Source organism: Miniopterus schreibersii (assembly GCF_964146895.1).
Source record: "Miniopterus schreibersii genome assembly, chromosome: 16".
In the NCBI taxonomy this organism is placed as follows: domain Eukaryota; kingdom Metazoa; phylum Chordata; class Mammalia; order Chiroptera; family Miniopteridae; genus Miniopterus; species Miniopterus schreibersii.
Window position 1 is genome coordinate 11,486,451 of NC_138116.1, and position 21,317 is coordinate 11,507,767.

The window sequence follows — 21,317 nt, forward strand, 5'->3', positions numbered from 1 at the left end:
AGTTACACATTGTATATCTCACAATGGAGCTATAAGGAACAAGGGACACTCAAGCATGATATTAATTAAAATTTTCATATGATATTCAAGAAATCAGAGACTGATTCTCAACTTCAGCCCTGAAATTGAAGACAGTAATATAAAAACGTATCTTGATTTCCCCCCAAGGAATTTCCTTCTCTTACCCACATAGTGAGCATTAACAATGAATGGGAAGTGCTTTCTGAACAGTATAACATCATTTTTAATATTTATGATGCCCATGAAACACACAAACATCTGTTGTACAGAGTTATTGCTATGAAAGCATACTTAAGTGCCAAGTTCTTGCTCTCATGTAGACGAGCCAGACCTTTAAGTAGTTGCCCCTCTGGAGATTTCTAAATAGCAAGGATTCCAAGAAGATGGGAGAAAGACAGTTTTAGACTCAACTCATCTTGAGGAATATTAGCTCATTTTATTATGGCCAACAGCTCATGGTAATTTTAAATAAAGTTATGTTTCAGTGGTCTACATGACCTTTCATATCGGGATGACTACAACACACACACCCCTGAAGCTGAAGTTATGGCTTCCCCTGAGAAATAAAATTAGAAAAGTCTCAAAAGTTCTACAGATGAATGAGACCATCCATAAGCAGGAAAGACATTTCTAAGACATCTGCTCTTGAAGTAAGACTGCAGAAGAGTTGGGCACATCCCAAACCCAATCAAGGCAGCCTGTGAGTACCCTCAAGGAGCAGGCCTGACTTGAGGTAATTATTAAGAGAAAAGTCTTTTACTCTGTTTCTAAAGAGAACATGTTAATGGAAGAGAGTGGTCAGCTTGGTTCTCTGATAGCAGAGTTGAGTCAGTGGAGCCAGTGCCTTCACCAGAACTTCCTGACTGTATGAGCTAGTCTCCGTGTGTACTAACACAATTTAGTTTAGCAAAGCTGAGTTTCAGACCTTAAACATCAATCACATACAAACAAGTAGGTGCTGAAGACACATTTGTTCATGTAAAAAGAAGGGTTGGGGATATTGGACAGGGATAGGGGTGTTAGTCGATTACTTTAATGATTAAAAAAACAAGGGCAGCTGGAACCTGAATCTTGTCCTCTTGCCTTCCTCCCGAACAAGAGCTTCAGCACCTGCACCAGCTTTTGCATCAACTGTTAGACCCTGGGCTCCACACAGTCACCCAGCAACCAGGCTGGCCTGCCAGCAGGGCAGCCAGCATCAATCAATACAAGTTCTGGGGGTTTGGGCTCCCAGACCATGTCCCACTCCACCAGCATGCAGGGCAATTAGCGGTCCAGGGGCCTGGCTGCAGGGATGGACAGGGGTCTGGTGGGTATGATGGGCATCCAGAGCTAGAAGGAGACTATACAATGCCCGAGTGACTGCCTGGCCTCCTGCCTGGAGAGAATAAGGAGCCTGGAGGCTGATAATTAGAGACTGGAGAGCAAAGTCTGGGAACACCTGGAGAAGAAGGGACCCAGGTCAGAGACTGGGGGCATTATTTTAAGACCATCAAGGACCCAAGGGCTCAGATCCTTGTCAGTTCTGTCTACAATGCCCACATCGTTCTTGCTGCTAATGACTTCAGAGTCAAGTATGAGAGGGAGCTGGCCATGCCCCAGTCTGTGGAGAGTGACAAAAATGGGCTCCTAAAGGTCATTGATGACACTAATATCACTCGACCACAGCTGGAGACAGAGATGGAGGCTTTCAAGGAGGAGCTGCTCTTTATGAGGAAGAACCATGAGGAGGGAGTAAATGGTGTACAAAATCAGATTCCCAACTCTGGGTTGACCTTGGAGTTGGATGCACCATTCTCAGGACCTCAGGGTATCCAGGCCCAGTATGACCAGCTGTCTTGGAAGAACTGATAGGAGCTAGACAAGTACTGGTCCCAGCAGACTGAGGAGAGCACCTCTACGATTGCTGAGGTAGGAACTGCTGAGATGACACTCACAGAGCTGAGATGTATGGTTCAGTCCTTGGAGATCAACCTGGGTTTATTGAGAAATCTAAAGGCAAGTTTGGAGAACAGCCTGAGGGAGTTAGAGAGACACTATGCCATGTAGATGGAACAGCTCAACGGGACTCTGCTGTACCTGGAGTCAGAGCTGACCCAGACCTGGGCAGAGGGGAAGCGCCAGGCCCAATAGTATGAAGACCTGAAGTGGGGGAAGGCACGTAATATGAATAGGACCACAGTTTAATGATTTTTCACCTTACTAACTATAGATAAGAGGTTTTCTTACCCCGTGAAACCGGAGGGTGTGCTACAAGGAGAAAACAGTTGTAAAAAGATAAGAGATGCCTTGGGGCCTAAATGGGTCCATTGCTCAGAAAAGAAAATACGTTTTGAGAACAGATGTGCTTTGATATGGTTGCTGTGCCTAGATCGTGACCCCCTCCGGGAGTCTGCCTTAGGAATGCTGATTATTCTCTGGTCCCAGGAACTGGTGGAGCTGGATTTTAACACCACTGAAAATTAACTACTCTGTTATCAGACTTCAAGATCCTGGAAGGAGACACACAGACCACGGACCCTGCATCCATTACCCTTCCCCCACTTCCTTCTTGCATGCAGCCTTTCTTCCTTATGCATGGATAATCAGCTGGCTAGTAGGAGGTGTTAGAGCAGAGTTTACAAGACGACCTGCTGCTCTCTCCATACTGCTGGCATTACTGGAATAAATGCTCATACATGATTCAACCTTGTCTCTACTTAATTTGGCTCAAGTAGTGACAGGCAGCCTGGACCCATTTAGTGTCCCATGATCAGACCTGTTGAATGTTAAGGTCAAGCTGGAGGCTGAGGTCACTACCTACCACCACCTACTGGAAGAAGGGGAGGACCTCTATCTTGGCGCCACCCTGGACAACAGCAACTCCATGCAGTCCGTCAAAGAGACTACCACCTGCAGGATTGTGGGCTGCAAAGTGGTGTCTCAGGTCAGCAACACCAAAGTTCTGAGGCATTAAGGCAGCGGATCCAGGGCACCCCATGGGGGGTAGGAGGCCAATAAAAAAATTCAGAGATGATTGATTTTTTTTTAAAAAAAGCAAGAAACAAAATCAGTCAGACTTCATGGGAACTCAAAACTCAGGAACAGAGCTCATTTCCCTATCCTGCATTCTACCCATGATATCTTGCTTCTGCACTTTTTTTGCATAAATATTCCATCTTTTTTTTCAGTCTTCTTTGCTTACTTATAACTTCTGCTCCCTCATAATTTTGGCTTTGTGAAACTTTGGATAGCCTTGGTGCCAACTCTAGTTAACCTTCCAGTTCTGGAGCTCATCACTACCTACAGACTCAGTGCCTACTAATTCAGGTTTTCAGGAGAAAGATTCTGACTGGTTCAGCTTAAGTCAAGAGTTCTCCAATTGTCCAGTAAGCTGTGGCTGGAGGGTTACTTGACAAAAATAGCTGTGTAGGCTTGCTCTTTTGTCAAGGAGGCAGCTTTCACAGAAAGGACTGTGGACTGGGTATGCACCCCCAAAATAGGTCTTCTACAGATGTCAAACTGAGGTTTCTCTCCTTTTGAAATCTACACAATTTTAAAAAAACCACCAAGGAGTATATCCTGAGTTACGGAGAAAAATTGTAGTCATACATTTTCTGTATTTTAATGGAATTTCTATGGACTGCCATTTTCCAGTTGCTTGCATTTTCAATTTGTTCTTTGATTGCTTAAAACACAGACATCTTTTCTTTCTTGCCATGCAATGAAATGTTCTATTTTGATACAGTATGTGTTAGTCATAGTGTTTGCATTTTCATTATGATATCAAGAAGTTAATCTGTGCCACTCGTTTTAACTAGTGTAGTTAAGGGCTTTTGATGGTTTCTTGTGATAATCGCGTTATGATTTTCACCCTTTTATGTTTCAGACTACATAATTTCTGGAGCGTTAAGAGAAGTGCCTGAAATTTTACTTGTAACTCTTGATTTAATAGTGATACTGAAGAGCCCTAGGTTGCCCTTAATTTACAAACGAATTCCAAAAGATCGCTTCTAAGTCAGTTGTTTGAAACTGAAATGTATTCCCCTAGTGGTGCACAAGAGGTTATTTAACCTATAATATATTCACTCAGATATTCCATTAAGAGCCACTGTTTGACTGGCACTGTGTGAAACGACTGTGTTTACAACATGAACAAAACAGATACAGTCCCTGTCCCCATGAAGCTACAGTCTATGGGAGGAACACAAACAGGCAATCAGTTACGTTAGGGCTAATAATAGTAATAGCTGACCCTGGGTGCCTGGCGTATAGTAGGTTCTCCAAAAATATTCATAGGATACATGTCTCAATAGATTAAAAGTGAATAATTTACATTTATTATTTCATTTCATCTTCTCACTTCTCCGAGGACTTAACCTTTTAAAATCTCTAATCTTAACTAACCTGGTTAGTAATTTCACTAAGAAAGACAAATTTACAATGGATATATTTTAAAACTTTTTATTGATGTATAAAATATATACAGAGCCCTAGCCAGTTTTGCTCAGTGGTTAGAGCATTGGCCTGTGGACTGAAGGGTCTGGGATTCGAGTCTGGCCAAGGGCATGTCCCTTGGTTGCAGGCTCGATCCCCGGCCCCAGTCGGGGTGCATGTGGGAGGCAACCAGTTGATGTGTCTCTCTGACATCGATGTTTCTCTCTCCCACCTCCCTTCCACTCTCTCTGAAAAGAAATGGAAAAAATATCCTTGGGTGAGGATTAAAAGAAAAGAAAAGAAAATAATAAAATAAAATAATAAAATAAAAACAGAGATGTATGCATATATCAAGTCCAACTCAATACATTTCCACAAACTGATCACACCTGATCGAGAAACAAACTTTACCAGCATCCCAGAGCTTTCCTCGTGCCTTTCACAGTCACTGCCCCCTGAAAAGTAAAGGATGTTATTTATAAATTACAATGGGTTGGGTAGCGGTCGTTTAATAATGTATTAGAGAAGAAGAAAGATATTTAAATAAATCCTAAGTTGTCCACTTAGGACTCAATAAAATGTGTTACCAGGCTTGTTTATTTTGTCAGTTATGATTAGGTTCAGCTGTACATAAATGAACATTCAAAATAACAGTGACTTAAGTAAGGCAGTTTATTTCTCTCGGACATGAAAGAAGTTTAGAAAGAGATATTTAGGGATGATTTGGCAGCTCCGCAGTTACTAGATACCCAGTTTCTTTCTATTTTACAGATCAGCCATTCTAAGGCATAGCTAGTGATGGTCCCAGATGGCTATTGGGAATCCATCGATCACCTGACATTCCAGACAGGAAAAAGAAGGAAGGGCAAAGGGACTTTAAGACCTCTCAGCTGGTTAAGTTTACTTCTAAGGAGTGTGTCCCCAAGTCCCTCATGACATTTCTGCTTTTATCTACTTGTTCAGAGTTTAGTCATGAGGCCATATGGCTTTTAAAGGAAGCTGGTCCTTTAGCTCAGTACATTGATGTTCCCAATTATATAGGAGTTCTGTTAGTAAGGAAAGAAAGAACATATTTGGAGAAAGCAACTAGTAGTGTCTGCTGTAGTTATGTTGATTTTCATTATAATTGCTTACCATATATCACATTGCCTTCCTAGGAAGGGGAAATTTTTCTTCCTAGGAAGGGGAAAATTGGAAATTTAGGTGTCATGTATAAGGAACTGAGACGTGAGAGTTCAAAGAAAGTTCATTTACTATGCAAAGTGACCTAGCCAGGTTCAGTTCCTTGCTGTAGGCCATGGAACCAATCAGCAAACCTCTGTAAGTCCAGGAATTTCACTGGTGTAGATTGTAGCAGCTACACCTCCCCTCTAATTATAGCAGGTCATGGTAGAAAATTTCTCTAAAAAGCTGTGTATGTGTGTGTGTGGTGTGTTAGGAACTGGCTAGGAAAATTCAAACTGATAGTATTAAGTGCTCACAGGTATATTTTCTTCTTTCAAGTTTAGTATTTTGAAATTAGCAAATGCGTAAATGTATGGATTCATATCTAGAACAAGTTAGGTCTTGCTTCCCACAAGAAAAACTACGTACATAAAAGGGCTAATGCACCATGATTATAAAGCAGATGCTCCTGTTGTCTCCCCTTTTCACTGTGTTATTAATGTTGGGCTCAGTTCCAAGAAGAACCCTCCCTAAGGCTGGGTGAAGCTGGGAGCAAGTTGTCTTTGAGGCCTTCCTGCCTATCATTTTTGAACAGGTGAAGTCTAGTTAGTGTGAGCCTTCAGGGCAGTCTATATCAGTAGAGCTAAGAATGTAAACTCCAGGAAGAGCAGGAGGCAGAAAGAGAGATCAGCAGCTGCCAAAGAGCATGTCTCTGAAGGAGCATTGTCTGGGTTTAAGGAGGAGCTGGGGCAGGGAGGCCACCATGAGAGATGAGAATCAGTGTAGAGGGAAAGACTAGAGAAGGGGAGGAAGGGACAGAGGGAGGTTCCCAAGTAGTCAAGGGAGTTGCAGTGAGCACATACAGCGTCCCGACCTTCGGGGGAATGGCAGTTACAGTGGAACAGGGCCAAGTGATTGATTCAGTGAACATTCCTGAGCACCTGCTATGTCCAGGGCACTGTGCTAGGTGCCGTGGGGGACACAGATTTAATCAACATGAACCCTGCCCAAAGAGTGCTGACGGTCACCAAACCGTCAGGGGAGATAAAGCATGGGCTTAAAGTATGTCACAGCTTTCAAGGTGATCAGTGCTGTGAAAGAAGGGTAAATGATATGTTCCAGAAATTCAGGGGAGGAGGACAGCCCAGCTGAAAGAATGGCGAAGGGAGAGGGGACTGTAGAAGATTTGAGGACATACCCTTCGAGTTGGATTGCGAAGGCTGAGCAAGAGGGATAAGGGTTCTAAGGGTAAGAAGAGTAGTGTTTTGGGCAATTGGGGGTGGGTGGGAGGGTCTTAAGAAACACAGGGTGGCCATGAAGAGAATGGAGCTAAGAGGCATGGCAGGATGCCTCTACAGAGTGTAGGTGAGCACCCAGGACCTCGTAATGCAGAATCTGCTCTGGGGAGTAGCCTCTGAAGGAAGAGCCAGGAAAACACCTGTTTTCTCCCTCAGTCTAGAGTTTCTTCTAATTTCTCTGACATACCTCGACTTTGCCATCCCCACCTGCTGCCATCATCATAGGAGACTTAGGGACATGCTGCTCTGTAACCTTTCAGCCTAGATATGGTGGCTGCAGATGCAGCTGGAGATGGTGGAGTAATTAGAAAACATGGGTGAAGAGAGAGAGACAAAGAGACAGAGAAAATGATTGCACCAGTTGCCCCTTTATGATAAACCTGGTGGGTTTATTTACAAGGTTTTCTTGATTTGTACCTTTGAAACCCTTCCTGAGAGGGTAATTTTCTGCAAGGGGCAGCAGAATACCCATTCTTCTCAAGTGCATGTGAAACAGTCTCCAGGACAGACAATATGTTGGGCCACAAAACAAGTCTTAACAAATTTAAGAAGATTGAAATCATATCAAGTATATTTTCTGACAGCAACGGTATGAAACTAGAAATCAGTAACCGGAAGAAAATGGGAAAATTCACAAATAGGTGGGTGCTAAAATACGGCATATTTTGGTGGAGAACAGGATACTTCACGCAGTCTCAAACTGGCACCACGCAGGTTACTTATCAGTTATAACAATTAAAGGTCACCTTTATCGTGATGGTAGAAGCTTGGCATTGCCAATAATGGGACAAACTGATACTTTATGACTCTAATATAGTAAACTGAGGAGGATACCACTTCAGCAATGCAGTGCTGGCCAAGACAAGCTTTATCCTGAACACAAACCCTGTATCTAGCATGAGAACAGGAGGAAACAGACAAATCAAAATTAAGGGTCACTCTGCAGAGTGACTGACCTGGACTCCACAACTGTCAGTGTCATGAAAGACAAAAACAAACCAAAGAACCTAGAGAATTTTTCTAGGTTTGAAACAGCTGAACAAACTGTATGACAGCTGCCCCGGCTGGTGTGGCTGCTCAGTGGTTAGAGCATCAACCTGCGCACCGAAGGGTCTCGGGTTGGATTCCCGGTCAAGGGCACGTACCTGGGTTGCAGGTTCAATCCCTACGCGTGCCAGAGGCAAACAGCGGATGCGTCTCTCTCGCATCGATGTTTCTCTCTTTCTCCCCTCCCCTTCCACTCTCTCTAAAAATCAATTGAAAAAATATCCTCAGGTGTGGATTAACAAAAACAAACAAAAAACCCTTCCCTGTTCTTGTAAACTCTTCCCAATACTGCAGGAGCAGGAAGCCTAGCAACTGCTTTTGCCAAGCTCCCCTGTTAATAGCCTTATTTAGGTTCAGCCAATGAGAGAGGCATTCAAGTGGGGTCTGGAAGAGAGAAGAGGAGCTGAAGCTGTTATTGTTTCTCCGACATCAGTGGCACGTGGGACTCGGCAAGACAGAAAAATGAAGTGTCACAGTGGCTTCTGGGTGTCCTCTTGAATTCCCTCTGCCTTGGCCATGCAGGCAGTTGTGGCAGCTTTTAAAATTTCTGCAACGTGCTTATTTCCTCAGATTATAGGTGGTTTTTCCTGACCTTTGCTTCCACAGCCTTTTCCAAAGAGTTATAAACATCTCGGTCCCCACATTCAATTCCCTCCTGCCCGAAACACTCCTCCAGTGGTTTCTGTTTTCTTACTCATCCTGATGGGTACACCCAATGGAAGGGAAGCTTATGGTAGGAACTAAGTGTTATTAGAAAATAAACTTACATTTCCTGCACGTGTGAATTTGTGGTTGAGATGCACACATACTCACTTAGCCACAATCAGCTGGATCATTGCTGTTTAATTAACAGCAGCGCCTCCCCCTCTGTCTCCCCTCACTGCCATTCGGATTCATAGAGTAGATCCAGTCTAATCCTGACATCCACCGAGTGCCCAAAACAGTGGGGGTCGGGCAGTTTGCCATTTTCCATATCCTAGGTACAACTATTTCAGAATGAACAAAATTTTGGTTCACATTTGTTCTCATGTCCTTTCCATGTTTTTCCTTACCCTTGCCCTCTGCCTGTTTGCCAAGTCTGGTACCATGTTGTTCCCATATTGTTTAGTCTCTTCTCTTCTGGCCCTGCTCTCCCATGGCTGTTATTAATCCAATTCCACATTCTACTAAACAACTCCAAGGAGCTTATAGAGTATTTTGAGACACAATATGTAATTTCAATCCTGACGTTGACAAAATGTTAATTACAAAGTGTACACCCTTTAAGGGACTCTGACAAAACATATAATTAGATAGTGAGACTATAATCCATAAACTTACAACTTGACTGGACTCTTGTATATCAGGTTAATTTAAAGCATGCCCACTTAGCTATTAGTGAGCTGTTCTTAATGGAAAGGAGTTGTATGAATTGATTTGTTATACATAGGGCAAGATCTAAGCTGTCACTGCCCTGAATCTAAATTTAATTTCTAAAAGGTAGCCAGGTGAAAGAATCACTTCTCAGATGAAAGAAAAATTCCAAAGATGAAAATGCACATGATAGAGTTATAAATATTTGTTAGCCTGAGGCAAGCAAAGTTTATGTAGCACTCTTTTTGAATATTTATTCATTCTAGGAATGGTTTAAATTAGTACTTTCATTCAAAGCCCCAAAGGCATTATGTTTTCAGCAAAACTAATACTCCTTATAACGCTAACTGACTTATGAATGTTTTTCTTATCTTGTTTGAGAGAAGGAAGTCATAAAGCTAAGCATCTGGTTTTAGTATTAGGCTTCAAAGAAAGAGATACTGCCTATATTGCAGAGAACTGGTATATTGAAATCATTTTACTCTTTCCATTTATCACTTACATCTAGGTGCACAGTGTAGTTTGTGGATCACCCAAATAAGAATGGGAAGCCTTCTGTAAAGGATGCATCTACCTGGTATGCTCTTTGAACCCTGAAATCTTGTTTGCAAAGGTCAGATTGAATCCAATAGGTTCAGGTACCTTTCTTTAAAAAAAGATTCTTAACTCCATGACATCAGTAAGACCTCAGAAAGATTAGCTGAAAATCAATGGGTCCATGCAGTGGAATGAATTACAAATATTACCAGATAGTTCAGCATAAATACTGTAGGTATTAGTACGCTTGATGAAGGTAACAGAAACCAATTTGAAGCAGCTTGAAGCTAGAAGGGGAATTTATTACATGGGTAAAGGGTTATCTCAGGCTGGGAGGCAGCCAGGTTTCAGGAAGCAGATAGCACTGAGTACAGGGGAGTTGTCAAGATTCTGGCTCTCTTGTATTCTGCTTCTCTCTTTACAACTTGATTTTTCTCCCCGTAGACCAAGTTTATTCTACAGAGTTTTATTTTTGTTGTTGATACTGTTGTTTTGTTTGTTTGTTTTAAATTTGGGAAATCATAAAGGCTTCTGGACAAATGCCTTGCACATGCCAAAGTCTACTCCACTTTCACAAACGTATTTAAATAAATGAATATAACTTTTTTTTGGTCCTCACCTGAGGATATTTTTTCCATTGCTTTTCAGAGAGAGTAGAAGGGAGAGAGAGAGAGAGAGAGAAACATCGATGTGAGAGAGAAACATCGATTGGTTGTCTCTTGCATGCACCCTAACCAGGGCCGGAGATCGAGCCTGCAACCAAGGTATGTGCCTTTGGTCGGAATCGAACCCGGGACCCTTCAGTCCACGGGCTGACGCTCTAACCACTGAGAAAATGGGCTAGGACATAAATGAATGAATATAACTTTTAAAAACTAAGATAACTTAAGAGAGTGTGAGACCTGGCATATTAGTAAATATAGATTCAGTAAGGATGCATTTTGAGAACTTAATTACTATGGGAAAATCCTCTTTTCCAGAAAATTATAGTATTAATTTCAGATTATATAACTAATCAGAAGCGAAAAATTATACAGAAATCTTTTAAATCATGTCTTCCATTTCATAATGCATTAAACCTAATAAACCACTAAGCTGGTTTACCTCTAAGAAAAGAAATTAATCTCTACTTTTCATGAAGGGAAATTGCATGTTTTATATCTAGTAAACACTCTACCATACTAAAAGAGTATGAGAAGTTGAGTTTTTTTTGGTGAAATTCTTGAGGGAAGATCAAGTTTATGGACTTTGATTAGGGGAAGATAGTATAGACCTCTATTATCACATTAAACACACACACACACAAAACAAGTAAAGCTCGGTGGTGCCAGTAACTCATCCAACTCAAAGATGTTTTAATGATAATTACAAACTATTAAGGTGTGCAAGAAGTGTAGCGAACAGGAGAAATCATTTTAAATTGGTCTAGTGCTTTTGAATTTATTATAAGGATTGAAAAATAAGACAATATCATTTCAAAGTGTTCTGGCTCTTAAGCTGTAACATGAAAATATCAAACAATTTTGATTTTGTTTTCTAATTGTTAATTAGTTATTTTGGATTGGGCACTTTCCAAACATTCTGAAAAATGTTTAAATAACAGTGAATATATTTGCATAAAATTGACTAAAAAAAGCAATTAGAACTTAGCTAATATGTAAATTTAGTCCAAATATATCTATATAGAGTTTACTGAGTAAATCACCTTTGCTGTAATAGAAACTCAGATGTAGATGTATTTATTTACTTTAAAATTAAGCTAATTGGTTTATAAAATTTTTTATATGAGTGAATTTATTTTATATTCCTACTACCCCCCCAAAAAAAAGACATCAATTTTTTTTCATTTGTTACCAGCTTAATTATCTGACATCAAACACAAAGTGAAATTAGTTGTTTTCTAATATGATTATCCTATAAACATTTTTTCTATGTAGAAATGTTTCTTTACCATCTGGAATAGAAGGTTAAAAATACCCACACAAATGATTCGACTAGCACACCTCTTATTAGAGCTGTGTGAGTAGACAGATTCATTTGGGATAGCAAGGGCCAGGAATTTAAAATCCCAAGACAAGAAGGACTTCCAGCACTGTCTTTCACTAATTATGTGGGAAGCCTTTTTGAGATTCACTACAAAAAATTGGCAGTTAAGCTCTAGAGGCTGATTATATCCCTCACCCATCAGTCAGAAGGATTAACCAGTGGCTTTTAAATATCCATTGAAAAAATCCAGTTAAAGATGAACCCTTTGGCAGTTTTCTGTTTTATTTTTATTATGTAGCTTTTAATGCATACAAAAGAGTAGAAATGACATGTGTAAATATAATGGTAAAATGGACACCAGTTACCTACCACCCCATCCAAGAACTGGAAGGTTACCTTTGTCTGCAGCATGCCCTTATCCCTGTCCCTGTGTATTTTTCTGTCTCAGTCTGTTCAGGCTGCTATAACAAAATACTACAGATGGATGGCTGATCAACAACAAAATTGCTTTCTCACAATAATGGAGCCGAAGTCTGAATTCAGGGTGCCCACATCGTCAGCCTCCGTGTTTGGCGAGAACCTGCTTCCCAGTTAGAGCTGTCCCTGCACGGTGACCTCGCGTGATGGCAGGCTCGGGGGAGCTCTGTTGGGCTTGGTTTATGCAGGTACTGATCCCATTTGTGACTGCTCTGCCCTTGTGACCTAATCACCTCCCGAGGGCTCCACTTTCTAGTACTGTCACGCTGGACATCACGTTTCAACATACGAATTTGGGGGGACACAAATATTCAGCCCATAGCAATTACTCTCTTGTTTTTAAAAAATAACATAATCATGTATGTATGTATTTCTAACCAAAATATTATTTAGTTTTGTTTGTTCACTTTATATAAATGATCTTCTGTATGTTTTTTAGCTACCTGCTTTTTTTTTTTTTTACTGTGTTATGTTTCTAAGCTTTATCCTAAGGTTATGTTCTGAAATTCATAAGTTGTTTTGCATGTGGCTGAAGCAGGGTTTTATGACCTGCTTTCCCTACTCATTCTTGTATTTTTGAGCTCCATCCTTGCTGCTGTGTATCTGTAGGACCTTGGGCTTTCCCTCTCAGCCGGAGTTTTCTTACCTTAAAACAGAAATAATAATAGTAACTGCTACGTAGGGTTGTTGTGAGCATTAACTGTTATATTTCTTTTTTTAAAAAGTCTTCTGGCAGCTTGTTGTTTGTCCTTTAAAAGCTTGTTAGGCACCCTCTTTTTCCCTGGGATTTTTAAGGCCTTCACTTTTAGTGTTGTGCGTTTCATCACAGTATGCCTAGGTGTGAATTTCTCTTTGTTTATCGTGGCTAATATCTGCCGTGCTTTCTCTACCTGTGGATTTATCTTTAATCAGTTCAAGAAAGTTCTCAGCCATTATCTTTTTAAAATTTTATTTATTTATCTTTAAATATCTTTATTTCAGAGGGAGGAAGGGAGATAGAAGCATCAGTGATGAGAGAGTCATTGATCGGCTGCCTCCTGCACGCCCCCGACAGGGGATCAAGCCCACAACCCGGGCCTGTGCCCTGACTGGGAATCGAACCCCGATCTCCTAGATCCCAGGTCGATGCTCAACCACTGAGCCGTGCCACCCGGGCAGCCGTTATCATTTTCAATATTGCCTTTCTCCTGTTCTCTTACTCTGAGGAAACGTGTTAAACCTTGTTCTACGCTCTGTGTCTTTTAACCCCTCTTCCATATTTTCCACTTGCTGTGAACTCTGTACTGCATGCTGGGTGATTTCTTCAGATATAACTTCCAGGACACTACTCCCGTCTTAGGCTGTTTTTATTCCTTTTTTAACACATTCGCTGAGTTGTTAATTTCAAAATCTATGATATCTATTGGGCTAAAAAGTTTTCTTTGGTTCTTTTATTAATCTTTCTGGTTGTTTTAATAGTCTCTTGTTTTTTAAAATCTATTTTATTCCACATTTGATTTCTTTACAAGGTTCATAATCAGTTATTTCATAATCTGACTCCAGTTCTTTAGTTCTTATAAATTTTTCATTTGCTGTTTCTGCTGGTCCTAACTCATGGTGGCTTATGTGTTGGTGATTTTTTTAAAATTGTGAGCTGATATTTTATTGAACTTAATTTATGGAAATCCCAAAGACCCAAACTGGGAGTTGCTTTTCTCCAGAGAGTATTTGCATTTGACTCTGAGAGGAGATCTGGGATGAGCTAACTTATCAGGGATCTCTGAAGCTTTTTTTGCAGAAGCGGCCTCAAAGCAGGAATCTCAGGTGTAATTCCCACACCCTGTTGTGTGCCTCCAGATGTGTCCTGGACTGGCACTGGCATGTGCCCATGCCAGCTCTGACTTTTGTGTGTTTTCTTACTGCTCCCTGCTCTTATTGAACTCACTGTTTTTCTTTTTCATCCCTCTCATGAAACTGCAGCAAAACTTTAAAATGCATGTTAGTTTTGATTCAAATCAGAATTTAATTGTCTCATAACTAATAAGTGCTTCAGGTTATCTAGCTTTTCATGCTGCCAAAAAATGAATGTCCACACAGCATCTCTAGCTGAGTAACAATTCTTGGGTGAAAGCTGAGGATTCTTCCTTTAGTCTAATACTAAGATTTTCCTTTCACTACAGTCCCTGCCACAGGGCTTAAGTCCTGGGCAGAAAGAACACTCAGTGGAAGTCATGGATGTGAACTATTGTCTCTGTTACCTTGGAAAAGTCGCTTGTCTCAGATAGTTATTTAACCTCTCTGTTTCTGTTTATTGTACTATAAAATCAGGATATACTTATCACAGTACCTACCCACAAACTGTAAGGATAAAATGAGAAACTCTGCTAAAACACACCTTGAAAAATAGTGAGGTGAGAAACAAATTAATGATAAGTCTAGTAACTAACATTTATTGAGCACTAACTATGGTTGGCGGTTTGCTAAGTTCTCCATACAGCTCTCATTGGCTCCTTACAACGACACTATAAGAGGGATACTAATATTTGATTTAACAGTTGAAGAAACTGCGACTCGCAGAGACTAAGTTTTAAGATGATGGTACCGTTATTTAGGAGCTCCTTATTTTCATCATGAAATGACCCCGTTCAGTTATTATGATAAAGGGCAAGAGGTTTCCTCAGGTGAGTTAAGTACCACAATATCGCAATTTCCTGGATGATTTTCTCTCAAGTAATGAGAAATATTGTACAAGGATTAATGCCCCTCAAGATGCCTGCTATGTTAAAACCTTTCTCTACCCTGAGGAAGTGTTGTGTTTTTGATAAAAGCAACTTTAGCTATGAAGACTCCATTGCAATTTGTACAGCTGTGTAATCGAAACTACTAAAAGGCGTGCTCATATATTATTCTACTCACAGAACAGCAGTTTGATTCCTGTGACTTCTTGGCACATCTGCTTGGGATATAAATCCTAAGCAGACTGAGCAGTCACTTTCTAAATCTTCAAAATGCTTTACTAAGCAAAGTCTTTAGTGTGGTTAAGGAGAGAAAAAATTATTAATAGACTCCCAAGTGAGTGGAGTGGTCTGGCTCACTGCAGAGTGTTTAGGGCAGGTGCAGGCAGGACTGGAAGCTTGGAGAAGGTGCACTTTGAGGTAGAGGGTAGCACACAATGCTACAGGCACCAGAAGGTGAATTCTCTTGCCAACTTGAGGTAATTAGAGAGGGTCTTTGGGGAATGGGTTGCCCATGTTTGCAATGTGTTTAATTTTCGTTATTGGCAAGAGTTCAAATTACATGTAAGTGGGCTTGATTAGAGATACCAATTATTACTGGCCTGTTCACACCCCTTTCTAGTAAAATCCCTACCCACTGACCTTACTGACTTGTCAGGAGGCCACATGACCATGATCATAGCTAATTGGGCACCTGGTCCAAGGGAGTGGCCATAAACTATACCCAGTGACCTGTGTCTCACGTGCTTCGGTTTAAAAAGAAAGGCAGAAGTCAGATCTTCTCTCTTGGGAACCCACAATAAGCAACACAAAGGGAAGCTACAATTTCCCTACGTGCTGCAACTGGAAGACCCTAGAGGTGCAGGGCTAGAGTGGCCACTGTTGCCGCCTGGTGCTGGATGAGTAAACTAAGGCGGCCGGCCCAGAGAGAGAGGTGCTGATTCATGGAGAGGCCCAAAAGCCTAGGGAGCTGAGGAGTGACTGCTCCCGGGTGCCATGCTGCACTTCCGACTCTTCCTGAGGCCTGTGGTTCAGTGCACTCTGGTTTTAGCTCGCATATGTTTTTCTAGCAGCCCTCCTTTGACTCGTCTCTGAGTAATGAGTAACTTGTCTCTAGTAACTTGACTCAGTCTGTTTCTTTTCACCAAAATAACCCAGTATGGATCCCACAGTTCGTGACTATTCTATCTAAGGCTGCCCTGGGTGTTAATGCCTGGACTGTCTTCAAAAGTGCCCCCACTTGTTTCGTGTTTTAGCGGGACTCCTGCATTGCAAGTGGCAGGAAGCCACATCAAACTGACCTGAACGGGAGAGTTTATTAGGATGTAAGTACCCGAGGAGATAACTGAGTTGGGAAAGGACAGGCATGCTCCTGGGCCTCAAGAACAGCTGGAACCAAGGGCTCAATCCCTGTTAGAGCTCTAGCTCTGTGCTTTGTCTCTGCTTCTCTCTGTATATTTTGTATTCTTTCTTCTTGCTAAAGACTAACTTCTATATGATGGAAAACAGGCCTCTGGGTATCCCAGCTTTCTACAGAGACTGTATGGCTTAGTGATGAGGAAGCATGCGCCCCATGGCAGGTGGGCTGGTTTTGAATCTAAAGTTAGCCATCAACTAGCAGGGAAATCTTGACCTTTAATCTTAACCTGAGTTTAAGCCTGTTTCCTCCTCTGTAAAATGGAGATTTAAAATAGGTGCCTACCTCCCAGTGTTGTGAAGATTATATGTGATAATATATGTAAAGTAATTAGCTCAGCATCTGGCACTGAATTAAGTTAGTACTTATTATTACACCCGTGCCAAAAGCAAAACCAGAAAAGGCTTTTCCTTTGAGAATGTAGATCTTAGCATATATTGATACAAATACACTTACCAAAACCAGGGAGACGGGGACCTTTGGTGAATTTCTCCATCAGTAAGTTGAAGAATGGAAGTGCAAGGAACCAGGCTTAAGTAAGACTTGTCAAGATCCGATAGTAGGTTCTGACAGCAGCTCCTATTACCTGTCACTGGAGGGTGCCCACAGGCCCCGGGGACGCTCAGCAGGACGTGGCTCTGAAACTCATTGCTGGCCAAGGCACACCCACCGGCCACCGGAGGGCGCCAGAGGGTCAGGATGGGGAGCTGGCCCGTGTAACTTAACTGGCTGAGGAAACTGTTGATGGAGAACCAGCGAGGGAAGGAAAGGAAAGGGCCCATAAAGTAATGTGTTCTTTACAGGCTTATTGGAGGTGCCCTGCCAGGTGGGGACCCTGGGAACTTAGGACAAGAAAACGCAGAGAGCCTCAGGAAATCTCTGTGTACTTGATCTGGTTTGAGGTCTCAACCATGTCTCAAAGAGCTCTGGCAGGAGAAGCAGGGAACTGTTGAAACTCAAGACAAGAGGATTAGGAAAGGTTAAGAGTCAGACTTGAGTTGAAGAAGCATTAGAGGGGTCCGGCAAGGCCAAGTGAGCAAGACAAAGATGAAGCCTGGAGATAGGACCGAAGGCAGAGTTAGCGGAGGGCAGGAGCCTTTGACAGAGCATCTAGGCTGCCGTCTCGGAGGGGCCTGCTGCAGGTGTCAAACCAGTTCAGCTAAACTGTCAAATGATTATTTCAGTCTTAAAGTAAACTCTACTGGTTAACTCAGTCACGCTCCAAGATAATAAATATTAAAGCTCGAAGTTATTTAACATGTAATTATCTACTGTGTAAAACGTTTTTGCCAGTTATTATCTAAATTGCAATCCTTTGTGCACCACCAGAAAATTCATTATGGCGTAAAGTTGTAGGGAAAAAATGAAAGCCCTACTACTTAGAAGTCCAGAGTCAATTTAAAAAACTACATTTATTGGGCTTCAAAAATATGAAAAATATAAAAAGAATGAACCAAAAAATTATTTGTACTCCCACAATTTTAACTGGTCTTTTTAATCTTTAAACATATAGTTTATGAGTGTAATCCATTTGGTATTCTGTCTTTTACACCTACCATCATTTCTCAAGTATCTCTATGTAACAAAATTATTTTTAATGACTGCATATGGGAGCCATGAATGTCATGTGGATGTACCATAAATTGCCTTAACACTTTCATTATTATTGAACATTTAGTTTGTTTTCTGTTATAAATTATACTACGATAAATATATTTTGTGTATAAAACCGTGTTCACATTCCTGATTATTTCCTTAGAAACTGTTCCTGAAAATAAAGTTACTGGTTCAAAGAGCCTTAGTGTTGTAAGACTTGAAATATAAGGTCAAATTGTTTTACAGTAAATTTGGTCAGATCTACATTTCTCTCTGTCTTCATTCTCATCAGCATAAAATGCTATCTACTTAAGTTAATGTTAACATCTTTGATAAATAATACTAATGAAACTATAGACTTTTTAATATTTTTAGTCATTTGTTTTTCATCTGTTGTGAATTGTCTTTTACCTGTTCTAAATTTGGAGCACAGTGTTTTTATTATGAATATATTTAAACGCAGTGGCAGAGTGCAGGTGGGGGTTGGGATCATCTCAGTGGAGATGAATTGCTTAGAACTCCAGCTTGAATCCTGTAGCAACAGAAATCAGCTATCCTGTCCCCGCTCCCCATATGGAGCCATTCTGATAAGAATCAGCTGCTGTGGGATTAAGGTCAAGAGTCCAATGGATTCACAGGGCTGAGGAATATGAGTTACTGGCATTAAAACTCTAACTGCACTTTCCCACAGAAATACTGTTATAAATAGTGGTCAGGGTCTTTAGTATCAGTACAATATTTTAGATACATTGGGGTTCTATAAGCTTCTGTGGGCTGGCCTTTGCGCAGAGCCACCATTTGTAATATTGTTTCTAAAGGAAAACCTGTTCCCAGTTCCAGACAACAGACCAGCAAATAAATTTAAAAGCTGGGAATTGCCTATTTTGAAGCTTTTCACCAGTAAACACAATAGATTCATAGGCTTTCATAGTCAGTCAAATGAACCTACAACCTTGTGGTCTAAGATCTTGGCTCTGAGCCCAGAAACCCTCCTCCCTCCTCTGCCCTTCTGTCCTCTCTGCTGAACGTTTTGACTGAATTCCCTGTAGCCTCAAGCGTCCATCGGTGCTGCCTCTATCCCCAGATCCACCTGCAGGAGCCCCGCTAAGGTAAAAGCTGAGGACCTCTAATTCTAAATTTTTAAATAGAAATATTTCAGAATTACAAAAAGGTGTAAAGAACAATGAATGTTCATGGACTCATCTTTAGACACAAAGTCTCACCTATACGCTGAAGCCCCCGTAGCCATCCCCCGTCTCTTCCCATGCCCCTCCCATCCAGAAATAATCACTTTCCTGAGTTTGGTGATCTTCATGGCCAAGTCAATGCTCTGCTGTTCTGTTCACTTATCCTGGGCTTCCCTCTGCTGGAAGGGTAGGGAAGTAGGGGGTGGGGAAAAAGTCAGTCGGGGGAATATGGGCCAGGTGATCCTGGCCCTAAACCAAGTGTTTGGGAGGGGACTCAACCCATGCTGAAGGAATGCCGCCTTAGAGAATGGAGAGAGCACTCGGTGTGTGTCAGGTCCATGGTCTGCAAGGCTGTGGGGAAGGCGGACCAGGGAAAATCAGGACAGGGTGTCTCGTGAGCGGGATTTGTCTAGCCCGGCAGATGGTCTGTGTCTGACAAGCGTGGAATAAAGGTCAGGAGATTGATAAGCATAGAAAAGGGTGGCAAGAATTGAAAAGTCTTGTCAGAGAGGCCATCCTCGGAGTCAACATTTCTACAGGAACAGGGAAATATGAAGCCCATTTGCTCATTCATTCATTCATTCATTCACCCAACAAATTTGGGCATTAATGCTTAACACCCAACGTGTTAAGCATTAGAAGGGAGGGATATAAACGAGAACAAAAAATGATCCCTGTTCTGAAGAAACTCAGAAGAGGAGAGGACATGTAAATAGACTTACAATATGATGCGTAAGTTAGAAGGTGGGGGGGCCTGGCGGGCTCAGGGTGCAGGCTAGGTCGGCATCGAGACACGCTGGATGTTAGTTTAATAACCCAGGATGCAGCTTCGAAGGGAGGCAGCAGCGGGTTTGTTGGCACAGTGAGGATCTGAGAGACGTTCTGAGGCAAAGGAAGGGGATGGGATGGGGGAGGTCGGAAATTCCCATTCAGTGGATGGAGATGAACCTGGGAGCAGACAGATACCTGGAACCGAGCAGGAGCTCAGGCACTGGGCGGATGGGACAGCTGCCAGAATGTGCTTTTAGGCCTTCCGAAAGATACCATCCCAGATGCCGCCTTCCTCGCATCACCGTTTAGCACCCACGGGCCACTCCGATCCCTGTACTGCCTCGTACTTCTGCCTGTCTTTCCCCACCGGACGTTTCTCTTTCTGTCCTATGGAATTAACCCGCCTGTTGGTGAACAAATTCCCCTAGTTCCTCAACTTCTTTCTTTCTTTTTTTAAATTCTCACCTAAGGATTTTTCTGTTGCTTTTCAGAGAGAGTGGGAGGTGGGGAGAGAGAGAAACATGGATTTGGGTGAGACACATGGATTGGTTGCCTCCCGCATGTGCCCCGAGCAGGGCCCAGGATAGAGCTCGCAACCGAGGCATGTGCACCTGGCTGGAATCGAACCCGGGACTATTCAATCCGCAGGGCCGACGCTCTAACCACTAAGCCAAACCAGCCAGGGCTCCTCAACTTCTTTATAGAACTATTTATAGTAGACACCTTTTAGAGTTTTCTTCCCACCTCACAAAGACCTTCATAGCACCTCTCCTCACCATAATGGTGGGCTTGTGGCTACTATCTTGTTTCATGTGTCCGAGATACCCTTGGATACTTCCTCCAACCCCCCTGCCCACTCCCTGCTGGCCACATATAGCTCAAGTTGATTTCGGTTTCATGCAACCAGAGACTTAGCTAATCTCCCACCACCTTGCACTGAACTGAAACCTGGCTTTCCCCCGGGGTTACCACTTCCCCTGCAGTCCTTTCAAGTAGAAGCTATTTATTCCTCCGTGCCCCACATACAGAGAGGCACTAGCAACATTCTTTAGCTCCCTTCTAAGCAATTTCTTCTTTTTTCTAGCAGGAAAAACCTCTGCCCCACCGAGGTCCACACCATTAAACTAGTCACCTTTCCTCCTGTCATCCACCAGCCTAGTTACATCCCACGTACTAAATGCCTGTCTCATTTCTCCACCCTGTGGGGATTTTGCTGACCCTGTGGACCACCCATTCCATGGCTCAGGTTCTTAGTTCCTTGACCTTTCAGCTTCAGCATCCTCACTTCCAGTCCACTTCAGTGTCCTCCTAGGGCCACACCCTGCCCTTTGTC

The 21,317-nt window shown here is 42.1% G+C and overlaps 1 long non-coding RNA gene and 1 pseudogene across 2 annotated transcripts in view; both read left to right on the forward strand.

The window, feature by feature from the left end:
- Nucleotides 1-21,317, forward strand: part of LOC308568990 — a 62,129-nt gene that overhangs the window by 27,238 nt on the left and 13,574 nt on the right. The gene's annotated exons all lie outside the window — the stretch shown is intronic.
- Nucleotides 800-2,977, forward strand: LOC308568728 (keratin, type I cytoskeletal 18 pseudogene; annotated as a pseudogene). The gene is made up of 3 exons: nt 800-886; nt 1,292-2,178; nt 2,795-2,977. The product of its transcript is annotated as a keratin, type I cytoskeletal 18 pseudogene (transcript).